This window comes from Euprymna scolopes, chromosome 21 (genome assembly GCF_053919585.1).
Source record: "Euprymna scolopes isolate OS-2025 chromosome 21, ASM5391958v1, whole genome shotgun sequence".
Taxonomy (NCBI): Eukaryota; Metazoa; Mollusca; class Cephalopoda; order Sepiida; family Sepiolidae; genus Euprymna; species Euprymna scolopes.
In genome coordinates, this window is record NC_136502.1 from 87,165,901 (window position 1) to 87,189,111 (window position 23,211).

Consider the following 23,211-nt stretch of genomic DNA (forward strand, 5'->3'; position numbering starts at 1 on the left):
TTTTAAATATAATTTCGAAACTTTTTTAAAATGTAGAAAACTTTAAATTTAATTTAGAAAATTTTTAATATAAATTAGAAAATTTTTAATATAATGTAAAAAACTTCGAATATAATTTCGAAAATTTAAAAAATAATTTGGAAAATTTTAAATATAATTTAGAAAATTTCAAATTTAATGTAAAAATCTTTAAATATAACTTAGAAAATTTTTAATAAAATGTAGAAAACTTTGAATATAATTTAGAAAACTTTAAGCATAACTAAGAAAAATTTTAATATAATGTAAATAGAAAACTTGAAATATAATTTAGAAAGTCATTTGAAAAAAGTGTTTCATTTATTATTATGATTTCTTTTTCTTTTATTGCACATCGACTCCCTTTTTTTGCTATTTAATGTTAAAATTAGTAATTTTAGTGAAGAGAGAGCAGAGACGGAAGCGGGTTGAAACGGAGCTCTCACTACCAGACACCACCACATCTGTAGGATCTGCAACAGAACCTGTCGATGCAGGATAGGTTTGCACAATTACAGCAGATGTTGTAATTCGTCAACAACCTAATTTTAGACAGACAAATGCCAACACTATAGCAATTTCATTAAAATTTTGGTACTTGTACAGTTTAATCAAGACATTAAAAAATGAAAATATCGAAAAAAAGTTTAAATTGTACGTATCCATTTTGAACTGAAGATGTCCGAAAAAATTTCACTTAATTTTATCAAGTAGTTTTTTTTTTTTTTACAGCGGAAAAACACGTTTTTATGAAAGCGCGTTGAAGGATTTTGTTTTAATTTTTGTTTGAATAATAGAAGACGCCATGGGGAGATAACTCCAGTTAAAGCGCCGACACTCCCTCCCCATCTTTAATACTAGCTTTTCTTCCTAAAAATTGAACCTTTTGCTCGCTATCATAACAAATTGTTTTTTTCGGTGTAAAAAAAACTACTTGATGAAATTAAGTGAAATTTTTTTTCGGAGAACTTCATTCCATAACAGATACGCACAGTTTAAACTTTTTTTGATATTTTCATTTTTTAATGTCTTGATTAAACTGCACAAGTACCAAAACATTTTATTTTATTTATCTCCCTCCCATAGTGGGGAAGATCAGGCACAAGTTTAGAAAAGTGGAAATTAAAAAGTAGTGTACTAGAGGAAGAAAATTCTGGCTGACCAAAATATGCCTGGATAGCCCCGTCAGCATTACCTGGTAGGGGTGCCTCAGCATTCTGTTTAAATCATCAATCTTTACTTTTACAAAAGGCCAGAGGTTACATTAGCCGAAACATTGTCCAAAATGCGAACAGTAGTACAAATAATAAAGGATATTATTGTATGTACTTAATTTTTTTTTTCAAACAATTCTTTCATTTTGCATGAGGCGTTTTTATTTCATGGCATATAAACCTTTTTTTTTTTTAATTCAATTGTTTTGATAAAAAGCCTTCATAACTATTCATAATATAAATTAATATGTAAATTGATGGATGTAGCTTGAGGTCAGATTCAGGGTGGATTCTATTTATTTATTTATTTTTGTTTACTAGTGATTCACAACTTATCAAGGCTAAAAACCACTCGAGTATAATCATTAATGAGATAGATAGATTAGAAAGTTGAATGATGATGAATATTACGAGAGGATCAAAAATAATGGACAGAAAAATAATTTATGACTTACAAGGTCGTTTATTGACAAACGTTTATTGACACTGAATTTGAAGCTAAACATGTTGCATCCCTCACGGAAGCAATCTTGTGGCAACGTGTTCCACAAATGGGAAGTTCTTGGAAAGTAACTTTGTTCATGGAAATTCTGTTTGATAAAAGAAATAAAGGAAAGTTCTTTGCAATGTTGGTAGTAAGTCGAGTTCTTGTATTGAATGTTTCATAAGGAGGAATCCGAGATTGAAGCTCAGTCGACCACTTTCCATAGAAATAATGATAGATTAGAGAAATAGGACTAACAGGTCGTAGTGAATCTAAGAATAACAAAAACTAAGGGATGATTCCATACTCCTCAAAGCTCCCGAATTGGTGTTATTTTGAGCACAATTATCCTTTAGAAAGTAAAGAAAAAAAAACGTTGGATCTGTGGCAATAAATGATGCCTTCTCAAAATTCAAACTACATTTTTTTCAGGATCTTTGGTTTTTCTTTGTTATTGTAGCAATTTAGCAAAATTGAAATATTGAGTGTCAAGTGAAGTTAATGGTATCTACAATATTAGTGAAAATTAAGTTTTGCTAAATTGGCCAAAGATTTTCAGGTTTCAGAAAAGATTTACCTCCCTTTTGTTACGATTCAAACTCTCCTGTTTATTTTTTTTAAGCAAAACTCAATTTTTGCTAATTGTTTTTGAAAATTGTTTCCATTAATAATTAATTTTCTATCTTATCGTTTTTCGTAATTTTTCGATATGTTCATTACTATGGCATGATAGTGCAATAGATACCATTGGTTTCACTTGAAATTCAATATTTCAATTTTCAAATTTTGCAACAATAACGAAGAAAAACTGAATCTTTTGCGAAATAAAGCTCCTTCAAAAAAGCTGGCAACCTTAAACCTATTCTTAGTGTATGATGAAATGCACCAGAAGAAGATTGGAGATATAAATTGGCCAGAACTTTAAGAGAATAAGATCCAAGAATAAGCCTAATTATTGAAATTATGAATCTTCACCTAAAAAAAAAAAATTCAACATAATGTTCATGACAAATCAGAGACTTTAGCGAGGAAAGGAAACGCGTCATATCTTGGCCAATAATTGATACATTTTCACAAATCAAAGTGCATCTCTTAGAAGATCGTTTGCCAAATAGAGCTCACTTGAAGAAGCTGACCTAAGCTTTCCCACGACCCTCAAGTGGGATGTGAATGGGAAGCACACAACATTTTATGGTGTCAAGAAACGCCGGAACACCAGTTTGATCCTGACAATCAGATCGTCCTTGGTGTTGTAGGTGGTACTTTTGCCAGAAACAGCTCATTCAATAAAAAAAAAACTGCTGCTGTCTCCAAGTAGGACTTTAACCTGAAACACACTGACTTCACAATGCCCTTAGAGAAATGCTTGAACACCAGTTTGATCCTGACAATCAGTTCATACTTGGTTGGTGTCTTTTTCAACTGTGCTCCAAGTTAAATCATGAAGAATATTATGAGAAGATTGAAAACGATGAATAGAATGAACAAAATTTTATTGCAGAGTTATAGTTTAATTTGTTTTATAGGCATAGGTTTCTTTAATAAATAGTAAATGATAGATTCTATTTAACCTATAGATGAGACTATGACAGGCAACCATGACTCTGGATCAGGTCAGAATGAACCTGAGACTAAGGACAACTAAGGGATGACTCCACACTCCCTAAAGCACCCACCAATGGATGCAATTCCATGTTGACTTAAGTTATTATTTGATGATCTTTTTAACACACGCATACCTCACATTTTATTGTTAAAATCTATATCATAATATTCTAAAGCAATTTCATGCTTGTATCTACGTCATCACCCTCCACCCCTTTTTTAAAAGATGGCATCGTCCAATTGCTGAAGATTTAATACAAAATGTTAATTCTTTTAACTATTTAATCTGATGTCACTCTTGTGTCATAACTCAAACTAAGATATACTTTCTGTTTTAAACTTGGAAAAAATACCACAGAAATGTATGGAATGCTTCAGACTGCTTTTGGACCATCTTGCATGAATCGAACATCAGTTTTTGAGTGGCATAACAGATAGATTTCAGGAAGGCAGGAAGTCTATGAAGGGTAATGAGAGGTATGGGAGGAGTAAGAAAGTCAGAGCATCAGAGTTGATTGGCTAAATAAAGAATTTTATGGATAATGGCCGTCATGTGTCTATAGAGACAATAAGTGCAAAGTTTGATGTCAGTGTGGGAACTGTACACACAATTATTCATGAGGAACTGAAGATGCGGAAGATTTATGCAAAGTTTGTCCCAAGGGTGCAGACCACAACTCCATCCTTGTCACAAACTATTTGACCAAGATAGTTTGTCACCTTCCGTACAGTTCAGACCTTGCTCTCTGTGACTTTTAATTATTCTCTAAGCTCAAGGAAAACCTTACAAGCTGTCATTATAAGACACTTGGGTAGATGAAAGAGTTTGTGGCGTTGATTTTGGTTGGTTGGTTGTTTTTGTTTTATGGCATATCAACCCTTTTCAGGTTATTTAATGCCGAATCCAGTGATTTTGAAGAAAAATGATTAATAGAATATATTTTTTTTTCAAGTCAGTTTCTATTTAACCCATAGTTGGGACACTAACAGGTACTACCACTCCCAGTCAGAGTGGACCTGGGAGCAATGGCAATTAAAGGGTGGCTCCACACTCTCCAAAGCCTGCAAGCTGGGCCTCATTATCGAATATAATTTAAGGTCATGTCCAGGACCGTGGGTCATTGACACACTCACACAAGATGACTTCTATGATGAGGCCTTTCAGACATTGTTGGAATGGTACAACTGCATTGCAGCTGAAGGAAATTACTTCAAAAAGGACTAGTTTCGTGTGTGTGCTATCAATAAAAGTACCCATACAAAAAAAAAAAAAAAAAAGTCTGGAAACTTATTGAAGGAACCCCGTAAGCATTAACTAAAGTTATCCAATATGGCCCAAATGGACGGCCATTTTGAATAATTTGTTATTCTTTAGCTAATGTTTACATAATTAAGGTGTGATTTCTCAATACAAAATGTGTATTCTTCACAAGATTTTAACTCAGAAAGATTCGTCATGTAATAATATTTAACAAAAACAAAAACAAAAATTTTTAATGCCTACTTAGAATGTTTTTTTCTTGCAATAGGCTCATGCCATGATTTAGTGCATCTGCCTCAAAGTGTAGTATCTCTCCTGTTCAAAGATGGTACGCTAATATCGTGAGGTTTGCATTCATGTTGGATATTCATAGAATCAAAACATGTCATAAGTTTTGGAGATAGAATCCCATAACCAAATTTACTCTGAAAGTATTTGTATTTTTTGGATTCTTCAGACTACTGTAATAATCTTGAGTGTCATTTTCACAACGTTTCAGTCGATGTAACCTCTGACCTTCAGATGTATCTTGTCAAATTCGGGAATGTTTTTTCAAGAACTCGTAGTGTAGTGGTTAGATTGTAAAAGTGATATTCTCCTGAAAGTTGAAGGTTCAATTCTCAGTGTGCGACCAAAAAATACAATTGTTAATCATTTATAACATCTATCCAATTATGGCTGATGGAATGAGAACATGGTACTCCCATGAAGTAAATAAAGGGTTCTGTTCGAAATTCTGTCCAAATTCACGAGTTCAACAAGATACACTCGTAGAAGGTCAGAGGTTGCATTGACTGAGAAATGTTGTGAAAATGATACTTAATATGAGAACAGTAGTTCGAAGAATTCAAATAATATGGATAACCAATCCTCATCTCAAAAATTCAGAAACGTTCTTAAACTATATCAACCAGAGTACTTACATAAGTATGTTTCAGTTTGAACAAAAATGGTACTATAATATCGTGGGGTCTGCATTTGCACTGGATATTTGTAGAAAGGGAATAGTTTTTAACTCGGCAGCAATATACAATAGATGAAGGATATCACTGTGGAATTTCCACAGATCTCACTAGTTATTGATAAGACTATTGTTTAAAGTATGAAATACTACTAGTGATAATGATATTGTAAATGCTATTATTACAAATAACACCATAAAATAGCTGTTTAGCTAAAAAATACATTGAAACTGAACGGACTTGTTGCCACTTGATTCCCAGCGATTTTCGCCGATGGAAACTGGTATATAAATTCAAAGAATATTATAACTAGAAATAATCAAAGAGGAAATATCCGGTTTTAGGAGAAAGAAAGAAAGAAAGAAAGAAAGTAAAGAAATAAGTAAGGAATAGAGGAAGGAATAAGGAAGGGAGAAAAAAATGAAAAAGAGAGAAAAAAAGAAGGAAGGGGAGAAGAAAGAAAGGGAAGGAAGAAAGGAAAGAGGGGATAAAGGAAGGAAGGAAAGAAGGAAGGAAGAGGGAAGGAAGAAAAGAGAAAAGAAAACAGGGAAGAAAGAAAGGAGAAGAATGGGAATGAAGGACGGGAAGAGAGGGAGGGTGGTTGTAAAGAAATGATTAAAAATAGCGTTGGTAAAATAAGAAATAAAGAAAAGAAGACAAATAAAAAATGAAGAAGGAAACCAGAATAAAAAGAAAAAAGAAAAAAAATCCTTTTATCCTGGAGGTCGATTATTATAACTGTCTGAAGAAATTCCCATGCTATATTTGCTCTGTCTCCTCCCCACAAGTGGAGGTATGTCACATAGCTGTTTTAAAGGAAGGTGGGGCATTGGGCAATGCCTGGTAGAAACAATGGTCAGGTCAAGTTAAAAAGAAAAAAAGGAAAAAAAAAAAAGAAAAGGAAAAAATAATTAAAAAAAAATAATTTCAAACGTCAGGAATAATTCCCGACCCAACAGAACACCCAGCGTCCAATTATACAGGGTGGTTGACCTTTGAAAGTTGGGTTTGATTTTTGCATTTTAAGAAACCAGTGCCATATATTTTTTGTTCTCCAGATATTTGACCCTCATTTTGGTTCAACGGTTAAAAAGATTGGTGGGAGTGGAAGGAGGAGGAAGAAGACGGCTACAAAAAAGATGTACGGCTAAATTTGGGAGAGGCAGGGGGATGAGTAAGGTAGTTTATTGTGTGCGTTCCAGATTCGTCAGCTGGAAAAAGATACATATATATATATATATATATATATATATATATATATATATATATATATATATATATATATATATATATATATATATATATATATATATATTATTAGTGTGTAAATGAAGGGTAGAATAAGAAAAAATAATTGTATGTGTAGTAATTTTATGTATTAAGTGTTGTACAAAAATCTTTTGATTAAAAAAAGTAAAATAAATTGATTGATTTCTATTTTAATTGATGAAATAAGAAATATGGACAATTAAAAAAAGTTTGGCGTAGCACTTTTGAAGAGCATTATAATTTACAGCAAATTTAAGAAAAAAGAAGTTTATTCTTTATATATATATATATATATATATATATATATATATATATATATATATATATATATATATATATATATATATATATATATATATATGTATAAGATCTATTCTGTTAGACATGCTAACTGCTAACGTTTTTTGCTACTAAAACATTGTTAGTGGATTTAAATTATATTATTACTAAACTGAAATAAGTTTTTTAGGTTTGTATTTTTTAAATTGTATTTATTTTCAAATTTCGATTTGTGCGTTTGTTCAAGGTAAAATTGCTCACAAAATCGATGGTGGATAAGCTATAAAAACCGTGGACGTCAAAAAAGTCCGCTGGATTTTTTGTTTTTTAAAATGGGGAAGATTGGAAAAAAATATATTTTACTAAAACAATAAAACTATTGTTTTTTAATCCTCATGTTTAAAATTAATATTTTACTTGCATACACACACACATATCTAAATTTCTCTCCTTCTCTTTATCTATCTATATAGATATATATATATATATCTATATCAGACAGATGGATAGAATGTTTTTTGAATCTACTTCAGGACGTAATATATAGTGCGCGCGCGTCTGTGTGTGTATGCGTGTGTGTATGTGTGTGTGCGTGTGTGTGAACTTACCTCATCAGATGGCGCGGTCTTTGCCTTTTACACACCCTTTGCCAACCAATACGGAAAACTTCTCTCTAACCAAAACAGACCACCCTTATTTTTTTTTTCTCATTTTTTTTTACAATTTTGCCCACTAGTCGCGGGGACCCCGAAAAATAGAGGCAGATACCAACACAGGGGGAGACAATATGACACACAGACAGACTGCAAATGTTTTATTTAGTGAAAAAATTTTTTATCGTAAAACTTGTCGAGCGACTGAGTCAGACGCAAAGGATGTCAGAGCCAAGGGAGGTAACTCCGGATTCCTAAAAATGGACTCGCACTTTTCTCCAATTATATATATTTTTTAGCAAAAAAACATTTATTTTAAAAACATCACATTCATTAATTTAGAAAACAAAATAAAAAGATAAAATAAATAACGTAAACGTGATTAATGATCGAAGAAAGATTTTAAATATTAGTAGTCAAATGAATATGTTTTCCGAAAAAATATAAATGACAGTGTGTCAGCAGTCCGCAAAAAAGTAGTCTAGCATTCATTTATCCAATAATACCTTGGCATAGTATTAACCCAATTCTTAATTTATGTGTTCTTCTTTTTCCCTTTTATTTTTTAATAAATTGGCTTTTATTTATTATTTGGTAAAATTTATTAGATTTTATAATTGAAAACATTATTTTTTTAACAAAAAAATTTATCAACTCAAACAACTCGGTTATCATAGAAGTAGACACGGTATTGTTAGACGGAGGAGGAGAGGACAGAGAGGGGGGAAAGGGGAACAAAGTAAGAAAGATGAAAAGAGAGAGATGACGATAGAGAGGGGGAGGTATGAAAAGAAAGAAAGATAGGGGAGAAATGAAAAGAGAGATATTAAAAGAGAAGAAGATGAAAAGATAGAAAGAGATGAAAAGAGTATGTGTGAGAGATGAATAAAGCGAAAGTGTGAGCGTATGAGAAAAAGAAAGAAAGATAGAAAAACGATGTGTGTGTATGAGAAAGAGAGAGATAGATAGATAGAGAGAGAGAGAGACAGATAGAGAGAGAGAGAGAGAGAGAGAGAGAGAGAGAGAGAGAGAGAGAGAGAGAGAGAGAGAGAGAGATGAAACGAAGGCAAATGGGAAGGAAGCAGGTAAAGAAATCAGTGACGACGAAAATAATGCTGCATTTTAAAATTGGTACTGTCTAGCATTCTGACTTCCATATAAATCTGATCACTCCGGAAGACAGTGAGTTTCTTTATGTAAGGGGAAACTTTTAAGGTAGCCGTCTCTACAATCAAAATTTGAAAAACAATTTTATTAATGTCTGTAAACATTTTCTCCGTACTCCACAAAAAGAGAAGGAAGAAAGAAACTCCAGAACATTTTTTTTTTCAACAAAAGTATAACTTTTTTAACAAATATTTAATTATTTTTATTTTAAAGAAAAATAAAGGCCATATCGTCTTTAAGTCCTGTTGCCTACAAGGAATCACATTTCGGACATTTTTTTTTATTATTAAATTAATTAATTTAGTAAAATTTAAATTATTTTTTTATTATTAAAAAAATCACAGTTAAAGATTTTTTGGTGGATGCAAAAGGTTAGGCGACTCGAAGTCCACAGCAATCATTCTCAGATAATTTTTTTTTTCTAAAAAAAAAAAAAAAAAAAAAATCAATAAATATTTTAAAATAAATATTGTAACCCCATGGGAGTTGTTGTACACACGGACAAGGAGATGTGCACTAACCCTAAGTTTCGGTGGAAATACTTTGTCTAGTATTGGACCCCTATAAATGTAACCAGACGCTCATTGGTCACTGGAATTTACCACTCTAATGCCCTGGGTGCAAAAAACGTGCAACGACTCAAATACATGTTTTATGGCTTTAACGTCCACCATAAAAATTGGCTTGGTTTTTCAGGTTGGACACTGTACTTATAGCTTCTCTGTAGCCCATTCCCTCACACAAATTGTCATGTTCCCGACTCGCCTCCCAGATCGTGAACCCCAGCAATTTTCACTTCTAAACTTATTCCTTACCCAAGAATTGTGTGACTAATGCCCACAGTCTACTGGGAAACACAGAGCACCCAGTGGTATCAGTAGATATCACACTTAAATCTCAACCCCCAAGCCATCGTTCCAAACGACAAGGTACTACAAAAGGGCTGGGAAGCCATCACAGAACACATCAGAGATGTTCCATGTACCAATATCTTCTTTCTTCATGCTGATCAATGTGCCAATGAGACAATCAAATCGTGCAAAGTGGGCATTAACGCACATGTTCCCACACAGAAGTATTAAAGCAAGCACTATTCACCCCCCCCCATGGTTCACCAGAGATTGTGTGGCTGCTATTGTACAGAGACAGTATGTATTCCGCGGGTTCATAAGTCAAATATAAATAGGCAAAAATTTATAGATGCTAGAAATCATTGTAAGAGAGAAATAGCCACAGCTAAAAGGAGGCATGCTGAATAACCAGGAAACGCATAGAATCACAGGGGATATCAACTCATGATTTCTGGAAAATTTATAATAGTGTAGTGAATAAAGGGTAATCAGTAATTCGTCCACTATCCAACAACCAGAAGGTCAACTGGGAAGGTGGAACTGCTTGCCTGGCAATTCGTCTCCGACTTTATCTTAGAGCCAACAAACAACTCCTTCCCAAATTCCTAAATTTCTCTATGCAGACTGAAGCCACACTTAATGATCTGAAAATCATCTCTTTTCATGTCCATCATACCATAAAAAACTTGGACACCTCCAAAGCATGGGGGCCTGATCTCATCCCCACTAGATCAATTAAGAAATGCTCAGCTGAGCTAACCCCCATATTTTCTAAACTTTATAACAGATGCCTTGCAAAATCTTGCTTCCCTAATAGGTGGAAGATGGCCTCTGTAGCACAAGTGTACAAGAATTTTGATGAATAAACTTCCCCCTCTCAATTATTGCCCTATCAGTCTCTTCCTTTTCTTCACTAAAATCTTTGAGACCTTAAACAATAAAGCACTAGTCCACCACCTTGCAAAAGCTAATCCTCTCTGAAAAACAGTACAGATTTAAACAATGTCGTTCTGCTGTAGATATTTTAACAGTCATCTCTAAACGCATATAGTATGCACTGGATAAGGTGAGCGAAGCCAAGGTTGTAGCCCTTGATATATTCAAGGCCTTTGACAAAGTCTGGCACAAAGGGCTGTTAATGAAAATTAAATAGTACGGTATAACTAGATGTGTACTAAATATAATTAGATCCTTCTTAGAAAATAGGACCAACTAAGTTGTCATTGGTGTACGTACATCCAAGCAGCATAACATTAATGTGAGAGTACCTCAGGGGTCGATCCTTGAACTACTATTATTCCTGATATCTATTAACGTCCTCCCTGATAATATTGTGTCTGAGATGGGTATATTTACTGATGATACAACACTCTAAGGAAAAACGGGTGTACACAAATTTAAAACAATGGCAGAATCATTAGAAAATGATCTCCAGACCGTAATGGAATGGAACCGTAAATGGATGGTATCATATACAGCTAGTAAGACAAAGCTGCTTTCCTTTAATAATTACAAGATGCCTTTTCAACCACCGATATCCATGACAAATAACACCCTACCTGAGAATTCTTCCTTCAAACTCCTCGGCTTAACATTCACAGGCAATATGAACTGGAACAAATACATTGAGGACATTGCAAAGGCTGCTGCAAAGAAGGTGGGTTCCCTCTATCGTGCTAGAAGACTACTCACACCTGAGAGTATCCTGTACCTTTACAAGGTCACCATTCGCCTATGCATGAAGTATTGTTGCCACATCTGGACTAATGCATCTACCACTTGTTTCTCCCTTTTGAATAGGGTCCAAAAAGGAGTCTTCACTCTAATAGGTCCCACTTTGTCAACTAAGCTTCAACCCCTGCCTCATCGCCGCAATGTTGCATCCCTGTGCCTGATTTACAAGTATTTTAATGGAATGTGCTCTGATGAACTCGTTGCACTTGTGCCCCCTCGATGTACATATCCCAGGCAAACCTGCTTAGCAACAAAATCTCACCCCTTTACTGTTGACGTCCCTAAATGCTAGAAAGCTTTCTATTCTTATAGTTTCTTCTGTCAAACAGGTAGATTTTGGAATTGCCTTCCTGCTACCTACTTTCCGTGCTGATATGCAGTAGTTTAAATGTAATGTAAACCAACATCTTGTTAATCTTTCCTCGGTATGGTCCCAAATAGTAACCCCTTTATGTTCAGGTGGCGATGTGTCTTATAAGGGGTGAATATGAGCAAAAAAAAAAAAACATGTCTCACTTGTAAAATTCTTTAAGTTTTTATATCAAATATGCATCTAACTTATGTTCAATCTTCTCTTGTGATGTTAACCTAAGGCCATCTAAAGAGTTTTGTTATCCTTAAAATAAGTGATAATCCAAGAAGGCTACATCAGGAGATTATGTGGGATGGCGCAAGATTTCTCAATCAAATTCTCTGAGGAGATCTTTGGTCAGTAGTGCTGTATGAGAGCAAACTGACTGTACTAATATGCAAAAATTTAAATGTAATGTAAACCAACATCTTGCTAATCGTTCCTAGGCATGGTTCCAAATAGTAGTGATGTGGTGATGTGCCTTGTTAGGGGTGAACATGAGCAACAAAATAATAATAAAAAAAGACTACTGAAAATAAACTTAAGGTCCACTTTCTACTTTCTTTACTAAACACCTAGCATTATAAACTGAGGATCAAGGGTAAGTGGAGTAATCCTAGGAAAGAAGATGGAATTATGAAAATGGTCCAAAAGTAGCTGCATTTTCTTTTCCTAAAATTTTTTTCCATTTGACCATATGCAATTAAGAGACTTTCCTGTCAGGGAAGGTACATGAACCATGTAAGTTGTCCAAAATGGTGCTTTTATAAGTTTTTAAGGTAAACATCTGATGAGTACGTGACTAAATATGCAGCAATAATATAATTTTGTAGATTACAATATTGTAATGGATACCTTTTCAAAAGTAATAAATGACCAACTGAGAAAACTTGACATTTGGAGCTTGGGAAGTTATAGTATATTTTATATATTCTGAAACCCAATAAAAAGGCATTCATTGAGATTGGACATTTTTGTAAACTTAAAAGTAAATAATGTAAGAGATATTAATATTTTTAAAAGTTTATTTTTTTTATTAAAGTTTGAAATTTATAAAAACCAAACTGATATGTGCTTTTTTTTTTTTTACTTTGAAAGAAATATTTATATTTAAAGAAAAAAAAGGAACATATCACGTTAGTTTTATTAAATTTCAAATTTTAATATTCATTTCATAACGATATTTCAGAAATGTGCAATCCTATTTCTTTATTAATATAAATTTTCAAATAAATCTTTAAATGAGATGATTTTTTTTTTTTACGTTTTTGTTAATAGTATGGTGAATTATTTTTTCTTTTGACTGCATTAACTTTTAATGTTTCAGGGCAATATGTCTTGTTTGATATGAATTAAAGTTTTTAAAAAAATGTTTTAGTTCCAAACCAAAAGGTTTTCTCATGCGTCCCTTTTTTTATTTTTTTTTTATTTCATATAGTCATCACTCATTAAGCGTTGGAGGCCACTCAAGGATAAGGGTTAATGTTTTAATGGGTACCATAATGGAAATGTGATAATATTTTAATGGGTACCATAATGGAACTGTGATAATGTTTTAATGGGTACCATAATGGAAATGTGATAATATTTTAATGGGTACCATAATGGAAATGTGATAATATTTTAATGGGTACCATAATGGAAATGTGATAATATTTTAATAGGCACCATAATGGAAATGTGATAATATTTTAATGGGTACCATAATGGAAATGTGATAATGTTTTAATGGGTACCATAATGGAAATGTGATAATATTTTAATGGGTACCATAATGGAAATGTGATAATATTTTAATGGGTACCATAATGGAAATGTGATAATATTTTAAAGGTCGGCTCTTCAAGAATCTGTTCATGTTGGACTTGAAAATGATAATGTTATACTTAGCCAGGAAGCAGCTTCGTGGTATTGTGTTCCACAGACAGTACAGCTATAGGAAAAAACTCTGCCCATGGAATTTTTGCTTAACTTTAGTAACAAATAGAGAAACAAAATAGACGAAGAGAAATCACTGATGGTTATTGTAGCTGGTCGAGTGTTTGCCACAAAAAACTTACAAGAGGGAACCACAGAGTGAACATTTTGGTTTGCTTCAACTTCTTTCACATAACGTAGATACTTTTCAAGCATGCGTTTCTCAATTTTAGATGCATAATACTAACTTGATTTTTAAAATTAGAGTTTTGTTGTTAGATAAACACAACAGCAGGCCAAATTCAGTAGTCATTTTGTTTTGGCTATTTCACATAATGTAGACACTTTTCAAGTGTGCTTTTCTCAACTGTACAAGATGCACATACACATTATTATTAGAGTTTCCTTGTTAGATAAACACAACATCATGTCAAATTTGGTGATCATTTTGTTTTGGCTATTTCACATAACATTGACACTTTCCAAGCATGCTTTCTCAATTTTAGATGCATGATACTAACTTGATTTTTAAAATTAGAGCTTCGTTGTTTATGCGCACCTTTCTCAATTTTAGATGTATAAATTTGATAAGTTAATTAATTTAAGAGGATGGTGCTTCCAGAACCTGTCCACATTGGACATGAAAGCAAACATATTATAGTCAACCGGGAAGCAGCTTCCTGGTATTATGTTCCACAGACGATCAGTTCTAGGGGAAAAAAACGGTTCATGGAATTTTCACTTAGATTTAGGAACAGATAGAGAGTAAAGGAAATTGCTGACAGTTGTTGTAGTTAGTCGAGTTTTTGCTGTGAAGATTTACCAGAGTTGGAAACTATGGAGTAAACGTCTACCATGAAAATAACAATAGATGAGAAAGAGGCTGCAGAGAGGAAAAAAGGACATCATTCTCAAGATTTTGAAATTGGTTTTGTACCCTGTTGAGGCAGGAAAGGATGCTCTGGCCAGCTCCTCCCCAGATCTTGCAACAGTACTCCATCCTAGGACGAACTTGGCTCTTATACAGATAAATATTAGGTTGAGAAGAAAGTTCTTGCAGAATTTTTAATTTTGATTTCAAATGATTTAGTTTTCAAATTTAGTTTTCGTTATAATCCTTTGACTTTATATGCTGTTTTAAAGGGCGTTTTTTGTTCTATCTAATCTGTTTTCATTACAATCGTTTTAAAACAAATATTCTTCTTTTCAGAACGTTGAATACAAGATGGAAAAAAAGCAAATTCGCACAATTTTCTTATTTCAATTCAAGCTAGTCTGAAAAACTGCTGAAAGGGCTTATGATATCAACAAAGCATTTGGCCCAGGAACCACTACTGAATGCAAAAAACAGTGGTAGTTTAATACATTTTGTGGCGGCGATGAGAGCCTTGAAGAAGATGAGTCAGCTTTCGGATATTGACAACAATCAATTAACAGCCTTAGCCCAAGCCAATCAACATACAATTGGTCGAGAAATTGCTTCTGAATAAGACATAATGAGAGAGATTGGAAAGATACAAAAAACTTGATAAATGGGTGCCTCACGAATTGAACAATGACCAAAAGCAACAACATTATAAAATGTCATCTTATATTACGCAACAAGAACGATCCGTTTCTCGACCGGGTTGTGACTAGTGATGAAAAGAGAGTTCTTTATGACAACCAGCGATGCTCAGCTCAGTGGTTAGATGCTGACGAAGCTCCATGACACTTTCCGAAGCTAGTTGCACCAAAAGAAGCTCATGTTGACTGTTTGTTAGTGTGTGGTCAGTCTCATTCTTTAGAGTTTTTTGAATGCAGACGGATCTATTGCAGCGGAAGAAGTACTGTCAACAAAAGGATGAAATGCATCTGAAACTTCGACAACAACATCCAGCATTATTCAACAGAAAAGGCCCAATTCTCCTCCATGACAATGCATAAATGCACATTGTTAAACCGAGACTGCAAAAGTTGAACGAATTGGACTACGAACCTGTTTCATCCGCCATACTCTTTAGGCCTCTCACCTATCGATTACCACTTTTTCAAGCATCTTGACAACTTTCTACATGAGAAAAGCTTCAAAAACCTAAACGATATCAAAAACGCCTTCAGCGACTTCATCGCCACCAGAAGGTAAGACTTTTACATTACTAGCATAAATATACTTGTTTTGCATTGGCAAAAGTGTGTTAATTCTGATCGTGCTTATTTCAATCAATAAATTTTTGTTTGAGCCGAGATATGTTTATCTGAATTTAAAAAGTTAAAACCGCGAGAACTTTCTTGTCAACCTGATAATTTCATCAGCAGTGAGATATCTACTGGAGCAGTAGAATTATCCAACCATTTTCTCCCAGCGACCTTGGCAATAGATTAATGTATGTGTTCCATTTCAGGCCAGGAGTGAATGTCAGTCTCAGAAGCTTATCAAAATATGGTGCTTCCCCAAGATGAGAGCGATTCATTCCAATTGGGGCCAGGTAGGAGTCAGAGCGTTGATGAAGGAAAGAGAGAAGCTTGATTTTTAGATGCATTCAAATTAACTCGCCACCTTTTTCCCCACATGTCAGAAATGAGTTACAATAATAATGGAATTGAATGGAGAGTACAGCATGTCTAAGATTTGTTATGCAAACCGATGGGAAAGCAAATGTTTTTTTTGTTTTTGACTGATGTGAGAACTCCAAGTGAGTAATGGTGGCAGTAGTAGTAGTAGTAGTAGTAGTCAATCAATCACCCGTCATCATTATTTTTACATCGTTAAAAAAATGCATTACTTGGTAAAGCAAATATTCCATGAAAAGTGCGCTCCCTCTCTCTCTCTGGTTATTGAGTACAACAACAATAACAACAACAACAATAATAATAATAACAACAACAGTAATAATAATAATAATAATAATACGCCCATGAAAAGCCGTGTGTACCATTGTTGTTGCTGCAGCTGTTGCAACTGCAATTGTTGATTAAAAAAAATTCTATTCAAAATAAATGCACTTATGTGGCTTATATAATACTAGCTTGATTACCCAGCATTCCCCATATTTCTGGTCGGAAGATTTTTTTTAGGAAAAAATAATTTCAAATATCATAATGCTTAAAGATTTTGCTTCGAAAGAAATGTTTAAAATGATATTTGTATTTAAAACTGTTTTTAATAAATTTTTCATTCAAATAAGCTTTGTTTAATTGTTTTTTTTTTAAACAAACAAAAAAAATCTGTTAAAACAAATTAATAAATAAATTCTGCTTCTTTACATGCTATAATATTTCAGTTATTTTATGGACCTTACTGATAATTATGCCTAATGACTCCAGATGTATTTGTAGAAAACTTTCAATAGTGTCTGTGAAGAAAATTACCATAGGAAATAGACCCTAAAGGATACAAAATTTGTAAACGCTAAGACACCTTGAATGGATTTCTCAATTCTATCTATGCTTGCATAAGCGATGCATTTTTGCATGCCAATGGGCTAGTAGATACTGTTCCAGATCGGCCGAAATGGTGTAACGGTGCCAATGGACTGGACAACTAATAAAGTAGACACAAAGCAAAGTAATAACAGCAATAGCAAAGAAGGATGACAAACACAGATGTTCGGTTTAAGATTATAGGATATCATGTTTTATTATTTACAAAGAAAAAGGTAAAATGTGCGGCAATGGATTCAGGATTTGTTGGAGTGAGAATGGGTGCCTCGCAAGGTTGAGATTGTTGTATAGAATAAGAGACAACGAAAAGGAGTTTCATTCTATATTCAAAAGCAACTTTATTTGTCATCTCCGTTAGTAGAAAGAGAGAGAAATGTGTTTAATGTGTCTACGTGTTGGTAGGAGCATGTGTGTGATAATAGAAACAAGACAAAGGGTTAGTGCCTCGTGGTAGAAAAGAGTATGTGTGTGAAGCACTCGTGGAAGCAAGTGGGAGTTTGAAGGTTGCCATGTTGACTTGTTGTACTCATGTTAACCTAGGGCCAAAAGGTCCAAGCGAGGTCTGCTGCCCAGCAGGGCCAGGAGGAAAGAGAATAAGAGGGAGAGCATTGTCGGTTTTACCTTTTATACACTCGGTCACATGATTGAGAGCTGGCTCGTGATTGGACAAGCCAAGGGAAAAATGAATTTCAAATCTCAAGCCGTGAGAATTAACTCCTGCTACTATGCTAGTTACAAGTTCATCTGCTACAGTTGGATCCTTGATGTAGGAATTGGTAACCAGACATCAGTGGGCACCGATACTGATAGCTGGAGGTCAGTGAGGCACTAGAACGGGTAACTGGACCTCAGTGGGACACTGGAACGGGTAGCTGGACGTCAGTGGGGCACTGGAACGGGTAGCTGGATGTCAGTGAGGCACGAATGAGTAGCTGGACATCAGTGAAACACTGGTATGGACAGCTGGATGTCAGTGAGCACTGGAACGGTTAGCTGGGCATTAGTGGGTTGCAGGAGCAACTGGTGGCTGGAAATGTTATGGCTGCAGGAGTGAGCTGAAAGCTGCAGGAGTCGCTGGAGGAGTAAGCTGAAGTTACTGGAAACTGCGGGGGTGAGCTGGTGTTTTTCATTCTATGAGGAGTGTTCCCAAAGTAATGCCTTCTATTTTTATTCCGCCCAAATGGATCAGAGGAGATTGCAAATTGAATTGTTATGATGACTGAACTTATGCACTCATGACCTGAAAGTTTTATCTCTCTGTTGCAGATATTGATAGTGTGAGACTCTAAGAAAGTAACCCTTGTCATAGATGTGCATCGGAAGCAAATATGCATCATTGAATTCCTGGCAACAATGCATAGAGAATGATGGTGACTATGCTGAAAAATAAATTCATCAATATCTCCAAAAAGAGATGAAACTTTCAGGTCATGAGTGCATAAGTTCAGTCATCATAACAATGCACTTTGCAATCTCCTCTGATCCATTTGAGTGGAATAAAAATAGAAGGCATTACTTTTGGAATGTTCCTTGCATATTGACCCGTGTTATGTCCAAGAAACTCAATGGAGAGATAAATCTGATTGAATAATTGTGAGAGAGAATATAAGCTGTTTGGAGTTGGAAATGAAAACGTAGCAGTTGGCGTTGGTATTTTTTATTGCATAGAGATGGGTTAATAAGATGATTGCAGTCAAGCATGTAAGCGAGCAAACTATACTGATGAAGTTGATGGTTGGTGAGAACATTTTCACAGCTATCCTTTAGTTTCATTTTACTTCAGTCGAAGTTTGCAAAAATCAACAGGCTCTTTCCTGAGGTTAACACTTGATCTCTACATGAGATGCATAGATATCCGAATAGTCCATTACAGTTCTTTTTATCACTCAAACGTTGAGTTAGTAAAGAACTAGTTAACTACGTTATAGTAGATCTTTCTTTTGGTCTCTTGGTCGTACTAGATTCCAGGACAAGAATTCATCTTGTCTGGTAGATTATCCAACTTAAGTGTTGTTACGTTGCTACTATATGCAACATCATTTAGAAAAAGTGCATCATTCCTTGTATAAGCCAGCGTAGATCAGCCATATCAAGACGATTTTATTTGTGTTTTGAATATTTCATGCACATGTCTCAGTTTCTATATAGATTAAAATATAATATTTATGTATATTTTATAACCAGGCAATGCCAGATAGCCTGCTAGTTTTAAATTTAAAAAAAATGGCTTCTAAAGAAATTCAACCATTTATTTATTTTATGCTTTGTTATTCCTTTTTGTTACATTTTACTTAGGTCGAACTTTTAAAAAATCAAAGGGCCCCCTTCCTGGGGCTAACACTTAAATTTCTCTATGAGATACATAGATATTTGAATATTCCATTAAAGTTCTCCTTTATATCTCAAACACTGATTTGGTAAAGAAGTTGAGAATATTGATTCTCCTCTCACTTATTGATTAGTTAACTGTGTTATAGTTTATCTTTCTTGTGGTCTCTTGATCTTACCGGATTCCAGGACAAGAATTCATCTAGTCTGTTGGAGTATTCAGCTTTGTGCTATTACTTGAAGTCACATCATTTGGAGAAAGTGCACCATTCCTCAAAAAAAGCCAGTATAGGGTAGCCATACCGAGGTGATCTTATTTATTTATAGTATATCTTTATTTTAGTTTCTTCGTTCTACTGGATTTCAAGACAAGAATTCATCTAGTCTGGTGGAGCATCCAGCTTGTTGTTACTAAAGACAATATTACTTAGAGAAAGTGCATTGATCCTTGTATAAGCTAGTGTAGGGTAGCTATACCAAAGGGATTTTATTTGGGTTTCGAATACTTCATGTTATTTTGAATATTTAGTCAGGGTTTATTTGTACGGAAAAGTATCCTAATGTCAGATTGTTCTAACAAACATTTGTACAGGGAGACTTAAGACACTTGAGGATAGTGTCTAGTAGGCATTCAAGTTATCAACAGAATGTGCACTGACATCAACATTCTCATGACAGTTTTATAAGCCTTACTACTTCCATGCTGGCTCATGACAAATTGGAAATAAGTCAAGAATATTAATTTTCCTCTCATTTATTGACCAGTTAACTATGTCATGGTATATCTTTCTCAAAAAGTTAGCAAAAATCAAGAGGCTCTTTCCTGCGGTTAACACTTGATCTCTATATGAGATGCATAGATATTCGAATATTCCAAACCTCTCAAACACTGAGTTAGTAAAGAAGTTAGGAATATCATTTTCCTTTCCTCAATCGACCATTTAAATAAGTTACAGTATATTTTTCTTGTTGTCTATTGGTCTTACTAGATTCCAGGACAAGAATTCCCTTTTTCTGGTGGAGTAACCAGCTTCATGCTGTTACTTAAGGTAACATCACTTGGAGATGGTGAACCATTCCTCTTGAAAGTCAGTGTTGGTTAGTCATAACAAGGAGATCTTATTTGGGCTGTGAATACTATGTGATTTTGAATATTTAGTCAAGGTTTACTTGTAGAAAAAAGTATCCTCATGTCAGGTTTTCCTGACAAACTCCTGTACAGAGAAACCTTAGACACTAGAGGACAGTGTTTAGTAGGCATTCAAGTTCTCTTCTCAAGGCACTAAAAGGAGATTTTATTTGTGTTTCAAATACTTCATGTTATTTTGGATATTTAGTCAGGGTTTACTTGTACGGAAAAATATCCTCATGTAAGGTTGTTCTAACAAACCTGTGTACATAAAGACTTAAGACATGTGAGGTAGGCATTCAAGTTATCAACAGAATGTGCACTGACATCAACATTCTCATGACAGTTTTATAAGCCTTACTACTTCTATGCTGGCTCATGACAAATTGGAAATAAGCCCAGAATATTAATTTTCTTCTTATTTATTGATCAGTTAACTATGTTATAGTATATCTTTCTTTTACTAGATTCTAGGATAAAGATTCATCTAGTCTGTTGTTGTAAGGGCTGATCGATCTCCATTGATGCTTGTATCCCGGCGGCAATGTGAGCATGGATAAACATCTCTCAAATCTTAATAATAAAAAAAAATGAATAGGTGTCCGAAATCAGCATAATATGAGAACGAATTTCAACATTTTAATATAAAAGTCTTAAGTTAAGAGAAAATCATTTTTTTTTTTTTCGTGTATGTGTTGTTGTTTGTCTGTCGGAACAACGAGGACCATCTGATCATCCAGTAGGGTAGGGGGGGGGGTCATCATCGGGGAGCACGGATATGGCTGATAAGCCCAATCTTTGCTTGAAAAGTTCTATTGCAGTGAGAACAGGGAATCGTAGCAGATGTCGAGGGCTTTAAAATATTGTCCTTCCTGTCCTTTCTGCGCTTCTCTGCAGCAACTTTTCGGTAGCTTTCATATTTGCAGGCACCATCATGGACAGCGGCCCACCACTTGGCTCTATCCAAAGCTGTCTGCTTCCATGATGACGGATCAACATTGAAAGCCTTCAGTGATGCCTTCAGAGTGTCTTTAAAGGTATGTCTGTGTGTTACGTTAACACACGAGAAAAGAATGAGTAATTAGATAGGTTTAGAGTTTGATTTTGGTTCTGGAAATAATAGAGTTTAAAAGAATGTTAGATGTCTAGAATTATGTGTAACAGACTTGATAAGTCATGAGGACTATGGTTCAGATAAACATTAAATAAAGTCAAATAGATTTTGGACAATTACTGCTCCAGAAGTGGAAACGAGAGATCCTTCTTAACTGAGGATATCATGGTTTTTTATGAATTACAGCAAAAAAAAAAAAAAAAAAGGAATTAAATTGTTTTCAATTAATCAGGTCCAGTAGGAGGGTAATTTCACTCCATACATGTGTGTCCAAGTTGACAAGGAGGTTATAAGGTATTTATATCTGGCTAAGTTTGAAATATTAAATTGAAGCATTTTTTTCTCCCCAGATGGGTTGCGCGTGTTTGCAGCATGAAAGCTGAAGTAACAAAGAGGAAGTTAACTTTCGCGCGGTGCATTTTATACTGCTGATGTTAGAACTTTCCGGAAAACTGGTGTAAGGGTCAGAATTATCTCTCCAACAAATGTGTGCTGGGCGGAACCATTGTTACTACAGGAAACACTATTTAGAGAAGATGGACCAATCCTCGTATAAGCCAGTGTAGGGAAACCATAATTTTGGCTGGGATTACCACATTATTTTAAATATTGAGTCAAAGTTTACTTGTAGGGAGGAGGTATCCTCATGCCAGGTTATCCTGACAAACACCTGTACAGAGAGACCTAAGATACTCAAGTATAGTGTTTAGTAGGCATTCAAGTTCTCTCCAGTATGCATTCAAGTTCTTTTTATATCTGCTTATGCACTACAATGTGGCTTGAGTGAAGATGTGAAAGTTAAGTTTCATGAAAGACTTACTAAACTAATTAATAAGGTTGAGATCATTTAGGATAGTTCAAACAAGGTCAGAAAGAAGATGATGACAAAAAGCCAAATTCATTATCTTTGCATTTTCTGTTTTAAATGGTTTTAGTTCAGCTAGTTCTTTAAGATCAAGGGATTCTATTCTGGGTCTTACACTTTATTTCTTTATGAGTTACATTTGTACAAGAATCAAGTCCAAATTTAAATCCAAATTGATTAGAATTAGTCTGGTTGGAAAATTTTTCAACACAGTTGAAATTATGGAAATTTTTTTGCAGATAGTGCAGTAGTCCAAGATAGGTTGATCCCTAGTTGAGTGAATTCAAGAAATTAGATGGATAGAAAAACCAACATGTTATCTCCCATGGTTGGCTTAATTAGAAATGACGATTTCAGACTTAATTTTAAAATATTAAAGTTAGCCTAAAACGATTTCAGCATGTTTCAGTCATTATGACAGGAAATGGTCTAGACAGACTGAAAACAATTCTTTCTGCAAAACATTCTTTCTAAAGATTTATTTCCGCCTTCGGACCACCTTAGAAAGAGTTTTCATGAAAGCTGCAATTTTATCCCGGTTCGTTTTTAGTATTTTTTACTTCTACATTTTTCACTCATTGTTTTT

The 23,211-nt window shown here is 34.3% G+C and overlaps 1 long non-coding RNA gene across 1 annotated transcript in view; it reads right to left on the reverse strand.

Annotated features, from left to right (window-relative positions):
* The window catches only part of LOC145242551 (uncharacterized), a 34,376-nt gene extending 26,367 nt beyond the window's left edge, over window positions 1-8,009 (reverse strand). The window contains exon 1 of the long non-coding RNA XR_013862764.1: window positions 7,701-8,009. This is a non-coding gene — a long non-coding RNA (uncharacterized LOC145242551). The remainder of the gene's footprint in view (window positions 1-7,700) is intronic.
* Window positions 8,010-23,211: the final 15,202 nt, after the last annotated feature.